The sequence below is a fragment of the Corvus hawaiiensis genome, chromosome 13 (genome assembly GCF_020740725.1).
Source record: "Corvus hawaiiensis isolate bCorHaw1 chromosome 13, bCorHaw1.pri.cur, whole genome shotgun sequence".
Taxonomy (NCBI): domain Eukaryota; kingdom Metazoa; phylum Chordata; class Aves; order Passeriformes; family Corvidae; genus Corvus; species Corvus hawaiiensis.
The window spans coordinates 1,994,225-2,007,553 of NC_063225.1; the positions used below are offsets into that span (position 1 = coordinate 1,994,225).

Here is a 13,329-nt window from a genome sequence, read left to right on the forward strand (position 1 = left end):
ATACTGAGTCTGTGGGACTGAGCGTTTCTGTGGAAGGTTCATGGAGATGTGGGCATATCCTTCTTGGAGCAGATACCCTTCTCCATTGGCTTCATTGGTTTGGGCTCCTGTCTTAAAAAAGCAAAAGGCTGCCTCAAAAATGAGCGACAGACAGGTCTGCAACACCAAGTGGTGTAGCTGGTAGTACACCCTTTTTGTAGCAAATCACTAGATAAAAACAAGCTTGAATTCGCTGCTTTGATTGTGGGTGTTTCTTCTTGAACTGTTAACCTAATAACTTCTGAGTTATAATTCAGTGTGATTATCAACATCTGGTTATGTGAGCTGACTGCCTTGTAAAGAGGGAGAAATGGTTTCAGTTTAGACGTTTTCTAGCTCACAAACTGGGGTTTGGAAAGTGCTGAATCCTTGCCTGAATACGTATTTCAGATCCTGTTAACAGCAAAACATGCTGCTATTAAACTATGAAACCAAAGGGGTTTGATAGTCCTTTGTAAATCAGTGGCAAGAAAAATGAAAGTACAAAAAATTATTGTTAATTTAAGCCAGAGTTTTTAAAGCTATGTCACACATGCAGTTGCATTTAAATGAGTGTGTTCTACACATGCAATTAAGTTGGTTGGGGTGCAGCTAATGAAATACAAGCATTGCTTTTCAAATATGTCTTCCTGTGCATTCAGACTTTAATATATTATTGTACTTAAGGCATGGTCTTCAAATGTGGGAGTGGTGTTTTTGTCCGTTACTCTCAAACATAGGAAAGCATAATATTGCTATAATATGTTAAAGACATCTTAAATCAGACATGATAAAAGAAAAGTTTCTCAATTAGCTATTATTTTAAATGGTAAATTGTAGCATATCACTTCTACAAAATAAGTAATAGCCCTTCTTTAATCTGGTATGTGTCATTATTATTTGGGGGTTTGCACTTCTTGATAAAAAGTACCTTTTCAGGAATTTTCCTTTGTAAAGAAGTTTCTCTGCCTCAATATTTTAGTGTAGTTCTATCATTCTGACTGATTGGCCTGGGAGTCACATTAAATGTGTACATTTGGTAGTGAGAAGGTAGGAAGCTTGCATCCTTTTGGAACAGAGACCAGGTAGCAATAACAGTGAAACAAGCTGAGTTATGTTAGAAAGGGCAGATTTTTGGAGAACTGGGGACAGTTAAATTTTGGAAGAGATTACTAATATTTGAATGGAAAAGAATACAGCTTCCAATAGGTTCAGGTGTGCCTGGCCTGGGGTATCAGCTGCTTGATGCTGCCTGGGACAGCGTAACGGAGAACACGGGCATTTACCACATGTGTCTGTAGTAGATGAACCAAATGCAGGAATCATTTTGTGTGGCAATGAAAAAACATTTATATATCTCTTTATGGAGACAGAGAGATATATATGCTTATAATTAAATGGTTTTTAAGAATGAATGGGATACATCATGCTGTAAATGCATATTTAGACTGTGATTCCTACACTTTCTTGGGGATCGTGAATAACTCCAGCCTAATAAAAGCTTGCCCAAGGAGAGAGAACTATCCTTGCAGGACAGAGGCAGACCTGCATGTTCCTCTGTTCTGTGGTCCTGGGCTTCTCTCCTGCAGGGTGTGAGAGTGCTGAGGCAGAAAGGAGCTGCTGTGTGAAATCCTGTACCTCACTCATGTTGTGTCTTTATGGGGGAGTCCAGATATTCTGCTTCAAGTCTGTCTCTGAAGGCCACCCCCTTTTCCCTGGGGCAATGATAACCATAGCCAGTAACTAAAGAGAAGTGGGGGACTCAGTACTCTCTGGGTGGGAAGGAGAAATAATCTATAAAATGTTTCCATGGTAGTGGTTTTCTATCTTTCTTCCAGACCTTCAGAATATGCCTGTTTAGTAATACTTATTATCTGCTTCTACTTCTTCGTTTCTCCAACTAATGTGCATTAAAAATGTTCACTTATCCACCTGGGCTCAGTGGAGCTTTATACACCATATGTATTTCTGTTAAAGGCTGAACCTATTTTTATATTACTTCAGGTTTTCAATTAACCTTGCTTCCACATATTTCACAGCATTAAAAGCAGTTTAGTGTTAAACAGAACTCACATCTCCTCACACCTCCTCTCCTTCCCTCATAAAACATTAAAATGCAGCTTTTCTGTACTGTAGGAAACATTGTGACAGCTGAGTTACATAACCAATTCGACATTGGATTTACATTATTTTGAGGAAATAACACCAGTAGTGGTTTTCCAGTGTTTTACTCCACTGTTAGATGTACTAGCAGATGTTGCTACACTGAGTTGCATTTCTTCGTAGTGAAGCATGAACACCAATTTTTATTCAAGGTGCCTAGATGCAGCATTTTGATGTATGCATATACATCTAAAGCAATAAAAATTTATTGTTACTATTTTGGAAAATTCTGTTAAATTCAGTGCATTTACATGGAAATAGAAAAAGAGTAAATTCATGAAGGAGAGGGAAAAATGGTGAGAAATCTCATTCTAAATTGTATTTGGTGCTACTGGATTTCTTCTGTCGTGTCACAAAAATAGTTTGTACAGACTAATCTAATGATGCATAAATTAATGAGTATTTTATGATAATCTATTCAGTGAAGTTAAGGTGTAAAATTAAGCACTGGGTTCCTAGAGAACTTCTAGGGTATTACCAGTTCAAACATTAGTTTCTCTTTCTAATCTATAAATTTTTGAAAGTGTTTTGAAAGTGTCAGTGTTTTCTTGAGATTAATGTTCCTCTTGCTAAGGACTTTCTCTTTGTTGTACTTGATACCATCTGTGACACACTACTCAGCAAGCTGGAGTCATGACTACCATCACAGATCCTTGTGATTTGCAATATAAATTTCATTTTTAGGGAATCATTAATTGTGTCCTCTCAGCTGATTGTTTCCCTTTAAATGTGCTTGCAGTAGTTTACTTTCACTAAGCTTTCTGGACCATAAGTGCCCCTATAATCCCCAAGTTCTCTTTGCTTCCCAGGATTATGAATTTGCCTTATAGAAATCATGGAAATATAGAAATAGCTTTCTCAGCCATTGTATCAGCCATTTTTCTGACAATATTTTGAGGGGCTCGCTGCTGCCTCTGATCAAAACTCTGTGCTGAAAGCCATCTGCATTGCCAGAAATGTGATATGCGTCTTTCTAGCCTTAGAATAGACTTGACCATGAAAAAAAATGGAAATTTGAACCCAAATCACCAACTCTTCATGTCCTCACACTGAAATATGTCCCATGAATATGAAATATTTCATATGTTTTTCCTCAAAGTACAAATCATAGTATTTTTCTGAGATAAAAAGCATAGTGGAACAAATATGCCCATATTTTTCAGCCGGTTCAGGTGTCATGTCTGAATATAAACCCGGTATTCAGAGACCTTTTGTGGACCTGCAATCATTTTTGAAGTGCTGGAACTTCATGGTGTATTAAATTCATCCACTTGTCAAGTTCTGTTCACCTGTGAGAGACACACACGAGTTTTCCATAAAGACCCACTTACAACTTGGTCTAGCAAGGGTGGAAAATGCCCAGCAACATCTTTATTGTCTCTCTTCCCTTGGTCTCCTTGTACAAAAGCAAGTGATGTTCTTGAATTGATTGAGTTCAGCTTCTGCCTTCTCTCTGAATCTCTCAAAGCCGCCAAGACCACTGTTCCTATAGATATTTTCTCTGCTTGTTGCTTTGTGCAACTGGGTATTTCTAGCAGAGGAACCTTGTGACCAGGCTGACTCACTCCATAGCACAGACACTCTTTTTTCTCAATTCTATCAGTTGCCTACCTACTGTAATTGAAATCTTCACCACAGTACTAATCTCCTCTTCACCACCTTTGACTCATTCCTCAAAGCCTCTTCTCCCACCACAGTTTCTTTTTCTGAGAAGGATCTTGGCAATTTCTTCCCAGTGAGAAATGATAAACATATGATCTTCATAACTGCTCCCTTCACTGGCTGCTCTGTTTCTGAAACAGTCCTCTAGCCTGTCACAAGTTACAAAGTTTGCCAACTGCTGTCCTCTGCTCACCCTCCTTATGCATTTCCCCATCTGATCCCTTTTTTCCTCCACTCTGTCACTCTCTTCTTTCTCTTTTCTTACAAATTTTCAAGCTTGCCTTAGCCTTTCACTTACTGAAAACATCCCAGGGTTTATCCAACCTGTCCTTCTAAGAGGCTCTCATCCCTGAATGCATGGAGCACGCTACAGTCATTTCCATCTACTTCCCACTCCTTGTAGTCAATGGGAACTGCTCAAAGCACTCTGTTGTAACTTTCTCCAGTCTAATCAGACTGGGGACTCCACCTTTGACCCTGTGAATCAATCAGCTGTTTTAACTTCAATAATCATACTGCAGTGCTCTCCTCTTTTGGCTTCCTTAGTGCTACCCTTTCCTCCCTGTGCTCCTTGGTGAATTTGCCTTCTCACATCTCCAGTTGTAGGACGTTACAGGGAAGCCAAAGATTACCTTACCCAATTACTTTACCCAAGATTACCTTACCTAACTCAAAATAATGATGTTAGAAAAGTACTTTTCTTAGTTTCTTCCTTTTTTTGTTGTTTTTGGCCATATTGTTTACTGGCCATTTTTCTCAGGTGATGCTCCCTTTTCTCTTTTCAGCAGCTCATTTTTCCTTTCTCCACCCTGTGTTGATTTCCTCCTCTACTCTTGTTTTCAAGGCAGAACCTTTGTGCCTTCTTTGGAACACTTCAGGTGCTTCTGCAAAGCTGCTTCTTCAAATCTCTCCTCAAAATGTGTTTTTACCAGGTTCCCTGCAGAAAGTACTGCTTGTCATAATGGTTATCTTCTATTTTTTTTTCCCTCTTACTTCATACTGACCTACTGCCTTTTGTCCTCAATCCACTGTACAAATCCTGAGGAGTGTTTCCACTGTGCACTTAGCGAGGGCCGATGTTGTGGAGTCCTGCTCGTGAGTAGAACTCGGAGGAGCTGTGGTAAACAGCAGTGAAGGGAACAGTTAAAGGCCAGGAGCAGTTGAAGTCATGGCTATATCTCTGCAGAATGGGCCTGGCACACTATTCTAGCAGTTAATATTTTTGGCAAAAATACAGATATGGAAACTATGTCCATGTCCAGATGTGCACAGAGAGAGCTGCCAGAACAGAGTAGTATACACTGTAACATATGCTGTTTTCTTACCTATGGAGAGATGCAAGTCCTTACCTTGGAAAAAGTGAAACGCTGAATAAGCTCTGGGATCAGCAGCTACGGTTCTGGGGTGCTTAACCACCTAAGTCATTCCCTCCAGCACCCTTTTGTTGTAATCTCCCTCCAATGATATTAAAAATACAGAAACCTTGGCCAGGTTGTGGTTGATCTAATTTATAAAACATTTTCTGGATATTAGCAGCTAGGGCAATGCACTTGTAGCTTTTAAATTGTGTTAAATATACTGTAAACTCCCTGAAAGAACCTTTCATTGAAGATTATTGTATGAAGATCTGAAGATTAAAGTGTCTAGATTAAAGATTAATGTGAAGTGCACTGGGATATTGTTTGATGTATAAGGAGCTATATAGTATATTTATCATGCACTTTTCAAAACTGCTTGGGGGAATTAGACACCCAGTTCCCTACATGTCTTTGAAAATCTCACTCTAAGGAATTTGTTGTTATACAGTGAAAATGGTAATATTTTCTCTGGGAGCTTGAGTCAAAGAGGGAAGGAGAGACGTGGAAACCCTCTGTATTCAACTAGGGCTTGATGTTGGCTCCTTACAGTTTTTTTTATTGTTTGGAATTTGCTTTGTCATTGTAGAGAGACAACTTGGATTTGAGTGCTACAAGTTCATAAAACTGGTCTGACCCAAGAACATTGCTCCACCTGCTTATGTATTTCTTGTCACCAATTCCATTTCTTCTTTGCTCTCACTTCAAGATAGTTTTCATGTTCTCCTAAACAGAAGTAATTTAAACAGTGTATAAAATAACCATACAAACATTAATGAAACAAATGCATACATGTACATATTTGTATTTACTGTGCCATATGCAAATTTATGCAAAAATAATTATGTTATACATGTATTTTTTTAAAATAATCCTTTTGCTGGAGTTTTTCTAAGTCTATTTTTCTGTCGAGAAATAGCAGTACTTTAATGAAAGAAATGTTCTACATATGGTAGAAATTACGTGTTTGCTTGTTCCTGAAGTGCTGCAGTACAAATAAGCTGTTAAATGCCAACTCTGAATGTTATTTTTCAGATGTTAAGAGAGATAGTCCTGTACTAAAACTATTAGGAGGCAAATTTATTTGAACTTCAAAACCCCTTTGATCTGAAAGGAAAATGAACTGCGTATGAGCTGTACGCTTCGTTAATTTAGGGTTGGCCAACTGTGTGCATTTTTATTTGTTTGCTTTTTTTCCAGGAGGCATTCTTCTATTGAAGTTTATTAAAACTTATAATGCAGTACACTGTTACTTTTTTTCTGGTAAAATCTGTTGGATTGCTTTCATAAAAGGACAGTTTTTCCATAGCAAGTACCCTGTGAGAATCAGTATTCAGGTTCACAGGCACTTGAAAAGTCAATGTGCAGGTGTGTTGCATTCAGAGCTATTGTAGTGGTCTTATCATTAAACCTGCAGTAGGCATTTATAAAGTAAGGCTTTCACGGGTACTGGGTAAGTGTGATTAAAAATAATCATCTGTCTGATGAATATTTTCCCCTGACTTTTGGCAGGATAACCCATCTGAAACTGTGCCAGAGTTTACGGGAACACTGATGCCAGCAATTTAAGGATCTTCACATTTGGTCTCAGTGGTAAGTTCTAAAGATGTCATAGTAAACCACGTTAGAATATTACTGGTTTCTGTTATGTTACACTAAAATTGAATCTGTGTGAAAGATGAAGCACTTCTCCTTGACCAATACAACGATAGAGAGATAATAAGAACAAATATTGATCTATGAGAGATTGAGCTCAGGAGCTCAGGACACAAGTTCTGAGCAATTTTTGTCAGACTAAAATCAAAAGGCCTTTTTTATTGTCCTTTCTACTAATGTAACTGCTCTCAGAAGGTTTGACATTGTACATTTTGGAGAATGTAACCATTGGGCAGACTCCAAAGAGAAAGTAAAATGCACAAAAGGAAATCCAGTGGCTTCTTCTTGCTGAAAACAAAGCAATAAGTTGTAAAATTACAAATTATTTTTCCCTTCTAATGCTCTCTTTGTTGTAACTACTCTGATTGATCAAACCTTGAGTCAGATTTTCAAATACTGCTGTGGAGAAATTGTAGGGAGATTTAATCTATCTGCATCTTGAAGCACAGAAGTCCTGCTGCAGAGATGATTTCCCAGCTTTTGTAAAAGAGAGGGAAGAGGCAGCAGCTGAATTCTGCTGTAGTTTTGCATCATTTGGAATAGACCTTCCATGGTAGCTGGGTAGAGTGGAATAATTCTTCAACAGGAACTCAATGTTGGTGCTTAAGTGCTCAGCTTTTTCAGGAAGAAGGGCCTAATTTTAGATTATATTATTTGTGATAATATTGTGGTCAGAATTATTCTCCCTGTCATGCCATATACCTCATGGAGTGTTTTGGTCCCTGGGGAGGTAGGAAGTGTGGGGAGGCATGGGAGGGCACCCCACTGCATGTGCCACTGCTGCTCTCAGCAGCTCTAGGGGCCACTGCTGGAGGCAGGGCTTGGCCAGCCCTTGGACTCAGCGTGGCCAGTCGTGCCCGTGCTGCTTTTAGATCACTGTGATACAGATGTCAAGTACCAGCACTTCCAAGTCCTTACAGTTACAGGCTATTGAAGTATATATTTTTTGAATTAGATTACTCTGCAAAAGCAAGAACTTTTCTGACATGGAAACGTTCCTCTAGCAATTTATTATCATTAACCAAATACTTCAATAAAATCTCTGCTTCAGTTTAAAGATGTATTCAACAACAATAGCATTCCTATTCAGTCATGCTCTATTCATACAAAAAATGAGCATAATACTGTGTTATCATGAATCCTCAAGACAGATTACATTTTGTTATTGCTGGGTGACTTTTATAATGTGGGAATGTGTTTCTAATAAAGGACAGTATCTCCCTCAGAGCATACTGTTCTAGCAATGTTCTTTATTAGAAATAAAAGAATACAGCATTCATATCATGTTACTTGATCACATAACCAGTGTGCAGAACAACAAATTATCAAGGCAGTTTTGTAAGCAAATAATATGATCCTAACAACACTATTCTTAACTTTTCAAATTGTTGTTTGACATTACTAAAATCTGTAAGCACTGTGGCCTAGAGAGTTGAAAGTCAATGCTCTTCTGACAGACAGAATTTATGAAAGCCAGAAGTGGCTGGACTAAACTACTAGATCTTCTTCCCCTGAAAAAAAGCAAGACAGTAGTGACCTAGCAAAGGAAAACAGGAGAGCTGCATTTGTTGTCTCTTAGCTGAGGCAAATGAAATCCATTTTAAGTCATCTGAGGTGCAGCCCTGTGACAAAACTCCCATTCACTTCAGCAGGAGCCACTCAGATAATGGACATTTAAGCACTAAAAACTATAACAGGGTTAGATAAAGTCCTTTAGGAGCTAGGAGAAAAATTTGGCCAACTAGAAAAACATACAGGGAGAGAGAAAGAGGAACTTGCATATTCATGTTCCCAGTAAATACGTAGCATATGCCTCAGAAGGAGTGAGGACCTTCAGGGCATGCTGGTGACCAGCTCGCTTGCTGAACTGCTCAATATTCTGTGCAATTAAAGGAAAGTGTGTATATGGATGTCTGTGAAAATGAGGAAAATAGTGTTCCTTCTTCCTGCATTTCTTTATTTGACCATCCCTTCACACTTCATTTCAGCCGTTATATGGGTTTTCTGTTCATACTTTATTCTATTTTCTTGAGGCAAGAAAGATTTTCAATGAGAAGTTGATGAATGTCCATATTAAATTGGATCCCTTTTTTAATTAAGTTCATCTGAATTTAATTTTGCAATTTTACTTCAGTAAACTCATCTGACTCCAGATGTTGAATGTGATTTTTCTATTCCTTCTCTCACATAATTTTACCTGTAAAAGATTTATGACTTAGAGAGGCATTTCTGAACACTTTTGAGTGTTTTTAGCGTGTGTTTCGTGAATGGCTGGTACACATGACCAATTAGCATCCAAAAATACCACGCTGCACCCAGGCCTTCTTTCAATAGAGTCTTATTACTTCTATTACTTGAACTTTAAACAAATAATCAGCTTTTTAAAAAGCATTACCGATGCATTTAAAATGATAAAGGGATATTTTGCGGATATTTTAATTCTGCAGATATTTTAAAAGTGAAAGAGAAATCTTCAGAAGCTACAGGATTCCATAAGAAAAAATGTAAGAACTACTCACTTTGATTAAAGGAAATTCCAAACGATTTGGGGGGGTTTGGACCCTATTCTTTCATTACAATTGTTGTAGTGAATTGTTCAGAGCATGTTATTTGGACTTTGTAAGCATGGGAAACAAATACTGAAGTGGCTATGGTCTTAAAGATTTAAGATATACTAATTTTTTAAGACTTACTCATTGTGCTACCAAGAACAGTGACATTGCAGATTTAACTGTCACTGCATACTTTTCATATTCTGTCACGGCTTCTGGATCAGTGTGAATGGCTCTAATTTTAAGAATTACTCAGAATCCGCTCCTTAAATCTGGACATATCTAATAACTTTGTATGTGACACATACAAGGCATTGTATCATGCAGGCTCTGGTTCTCATCAAAGAAACAGATACCCCAATTAAACTTTCAGATAATGCTAAAAAGAGAATAGTCCAACTGTAAACAAAAGGGTGGTTGTATTCTTTTTATTTCTTCAAAATGAAATCACTTTCCTTGAGAGTTTTTGCTGGTGTAAGCCTCTTGATATATTAATTTGAAATATTTATCCGTGCAGTCAATAGATCAAATTTTGAACATTTGTGTCAGTTCAAGGCTCATGGGATGCAAACTGCTGTGGGTGTGATTGGCAATGTGCTACTCCAGGTTTGTTTGGAGATTTCTTCAGAACAAGTGGAGTTCCCAGAACTGAGCAGCAGTATTGCTAATATGAACCAACTTCTCTATTTTCTCCTTTTATATTCCTCCAAGCCTCCATAATAGAACTTGGCACTGACTAAAGGATTTGAGGAGGTGTTGTTATTCCTGGAATCCGTGTGTTAGAGAAGGAAAGGAGTGAGGGACCAGCTGAGAGATGTCAGTGGCAAGGCTGTAGAGCTGTGCCTCTAGTGATTTTCCATAGGCAGTGGAGGAAGTCAGTTGCAGGGAGCTTCCTCAGTCAGAACCAGACCATAAACCCTGAGAATTTGGCTCTTCTGTTGTACTCAGGTCATGTCGTCCTGGTGAAAAAAAATGACCTTCTAGTGCAAATCTCACTTCTGTGAGAGTTAGATTTCAGCCTCTTTCTCATAATGCTTATCACTTACTACCTTTATATTAATTCATCTGTGTTTCCTAAAAGGACTTTTCACCATTCATCAATAGCAGGTGTGATTTGCTCATTTTTCTAGCAAAAGAAAGAAACATAACAATCCTCCATTGGGAGAAATGCTTCTGAGCTATAAAGGCTTCATGTGTGAGTCTGGATGGGACCCAAAGAAGGAACCACTTAGAAATGAAAAAATGACACATTTTATGTTATTGTTAAATTGTCGAGATTTTCTATATATTTGCTGAGATTGTAACCATACAGGGTGTTTTCAAAGACACTAGAGAAGGGGATGTGAAACCTCCATGGTCTTAAGAATTCCTAATGACTGCCTGCCAATACAGCTGAATCCCGCAGGGTAATGGGGGGAATGCCTACCATGTAAATATAAAGGGGGTTATTTAGGAGACCCAGTGAGCTGTGAATTATTGCCTAGGTTGTCACAAAAAAAAAAAAGGAAAATGAGTTGTGAAGAGGAAAGAACGTGTGCTGAGTTCTGAATAGCTTTGTAAGACTTTTTCTGAGATAGATGGGGAAACTTACACACACTCTGCAAAAAGAGATATCTGTTCTGTCAGATTGCAGATGCATCAGCCACCCAGATTACTGTGAAAAACCCATTAAAGAAACAAAACTGGGTTATTTTTATGCCTGAAAAATGCATGAATCAGAAGAAAATAATTTTAGTTCAATAAGTGAATTTAAGATCTTTGTGGGTCTGGTTTCTGGTGAAACTGCATTTAGTAGGACCTCGTCTGGGCCCTTGTAGGTTAAAGAGTTAAGAGCTTGACTGATAGCAGAGCTAGTAAGGGCCACCTTCCAAGCCTGGTTGTGTTGTGCATCATTGGCACAAAATAATTGAAATTATATATTTGGAAATACTTCTAAAAAATTTCACTTCATGTGCTGAAGCTCATAATCTGTATCCTAAAGGGATAGTCTGAAAATCTACACTGTCCACTTGTATAATATTATGTATATGCAAATATTTACTTTTTTTTAATGGGAAGAATTTAATCTAAATTATGAAACTCATCTTTCTGTTCACTTCAGGCACTTTGACACGATTGAGGCAAAAAACTTAGGGTTGTAAGATCTAAACAGGACATTGTATTTATGGCATGAAACTCATACAATCTCTGTATTTTTTGTTCCATTACATTGTAACAGGAACTTATTTGCTGTCAGCATTGTATCTGTTTAAATGGAGCCTGTGGGTTTATAAGTATGGTGACAGAAAGAGCATATGAAATGAAAGAAACTTATGTCAGCTGTGTTAAGTTTTTACAGCTAGTTCCTTTAAGCAGATCTGGCTAGGAATAATGTCTTGGTTTTAAAAATTCAAGCTTTTTTTTATTTCTTTAAAATCCCACTTTCAGTAGAATAAATAAAATTTTATACAAAGACAGAATAAAAGGGGAAGACTAAGACCACAGAATGCTAAGGAAGGAGTATTTCTCAAGGAGTTAGTCTTTTTCAAGAAAGAGCTTTGAGATTTTGTTGCTGAAATTAACAGAAAAAGTAAAATTTTTTTATCAACATCTAAAGGTGGAGTAGGATCCTTCAGATGTCTCAGTAATTGTTGTTAAGAACTTTCTCTCCTGAGCTGAGTGGTTCTAAATTAAATGATTTGTTTTTCAATATGAATAAGGTTTTCTTTTCCGTTAGCTTACATGTAATCAAACACAGTTTGAGAAAGAGATGAACCATGTCAGTGTAATTCCCAAGATGAGAAATGAATACCTGAAGAACTTCATTCTTCTAAGATCAAAAATGCATTACTTTAACATTTATTCCTGGTGATTCTGCTAAGTAGTGGTTGTGGTGTGGATTCTTGTTACACAGAGAATATTCACCAAATTATATATAAACATGACACTGCTTGTACTGTAAGTCCATTAGTAGTGAAATATCCCCAAATATCTTAAAGACTTTACCAATAGAACTGTTCGAGAACATCAAAAAGTAATTAAAGATGACGGATTAGACCAACCACAAAAGAAGATTCGGTTTTGAACAAAACTAATGGTTTCCAAACATGAAATATGCACATATATTTGAACCATTTCTTTATTTTTCTTAGGTTTCACCTGGCAAAAGTAAATGTGAAACTCTAGTCTGAAAGTAAATCAAGGCCCCAGGGAGGAGGGAGAGATTTTTGTTAGTAAGACAAAGTCAGGTAGTGCAGAGGATTTGGAATTAAGCTGAGTTTCATTTCCTCCAAACAGACTGTAAGATGACAGCCCAAACTCCATGAGAGATCTTGGAAGGGTCTGTAGGCAACTATTTGGGTGCCTTCCATGAAGTGAGGGTTAGTCCTTTTCTGTTAAAAGAAATATAAAATACGGTGTTTGGAAAGAAGTATAACATAAAGGCAGGTCCATAAGAAATCTTACATGACACTGGTGCTTTGTGACTGTATGTGACGTGCAGGTAGGATCTCTTCAAAAGCAGTTCCCCTTTTTACCAAGGTCTGAGCTAACAGCTCACTGGATGTCCATGTTGTGGACTGATGGGATGACACTGCATTCCATAAAAATGGATCATTCTTCATTCATGAGAATTAATAGTACAGTACAATGAAGTGATTAATTAGTTTCTTTATTTTCTTTCTTACTAACTGTTCATAGTCAAAGTGCAAACAATAAGTAGTAATTTAAAACAAACAAACAAAAAATCCCCAAAGAAACAAAAAAAAAAAACCCCACACAAAAACCCTACTGGTCCTTCAATTGTATCTGCTACATGCTAGTGCAGAATTACTAATGAGAACATGTTTAGGTATAAATAAATCTTTTATCCTCATTATAACTCCACTGTGTTCCTACAGTGAAGTCATCCACACAGAGCTGATTATGGGTTGAAAGCCTCAATA

The 13,329-nt window shown here is 37.5% G+C and overlaps 1 protein-coding gene across 2 annotated transcripts in view; it reads left to right on the forward strand.

The window, feature by feature from the left end:
* Positions 1 to 13,329, forward strand: part of SEMA6D (semaphorin 6D) — a 244,237-nt gene that overhangs the window by 106,128 nt on the left and 124,780 nt on the right. For both annotated transcript variants that reach the window (XM_048317346.1, XM_048317348.1), the window contains one exon: positions 6,711 to 6,791. The gene's annotated coding sequence lies outside the window, so the exon portion shown is untranslated. The remainder of the gene's footprint in view (positions 1 to 6,710; positions 6,792 to 13,329) is intronic.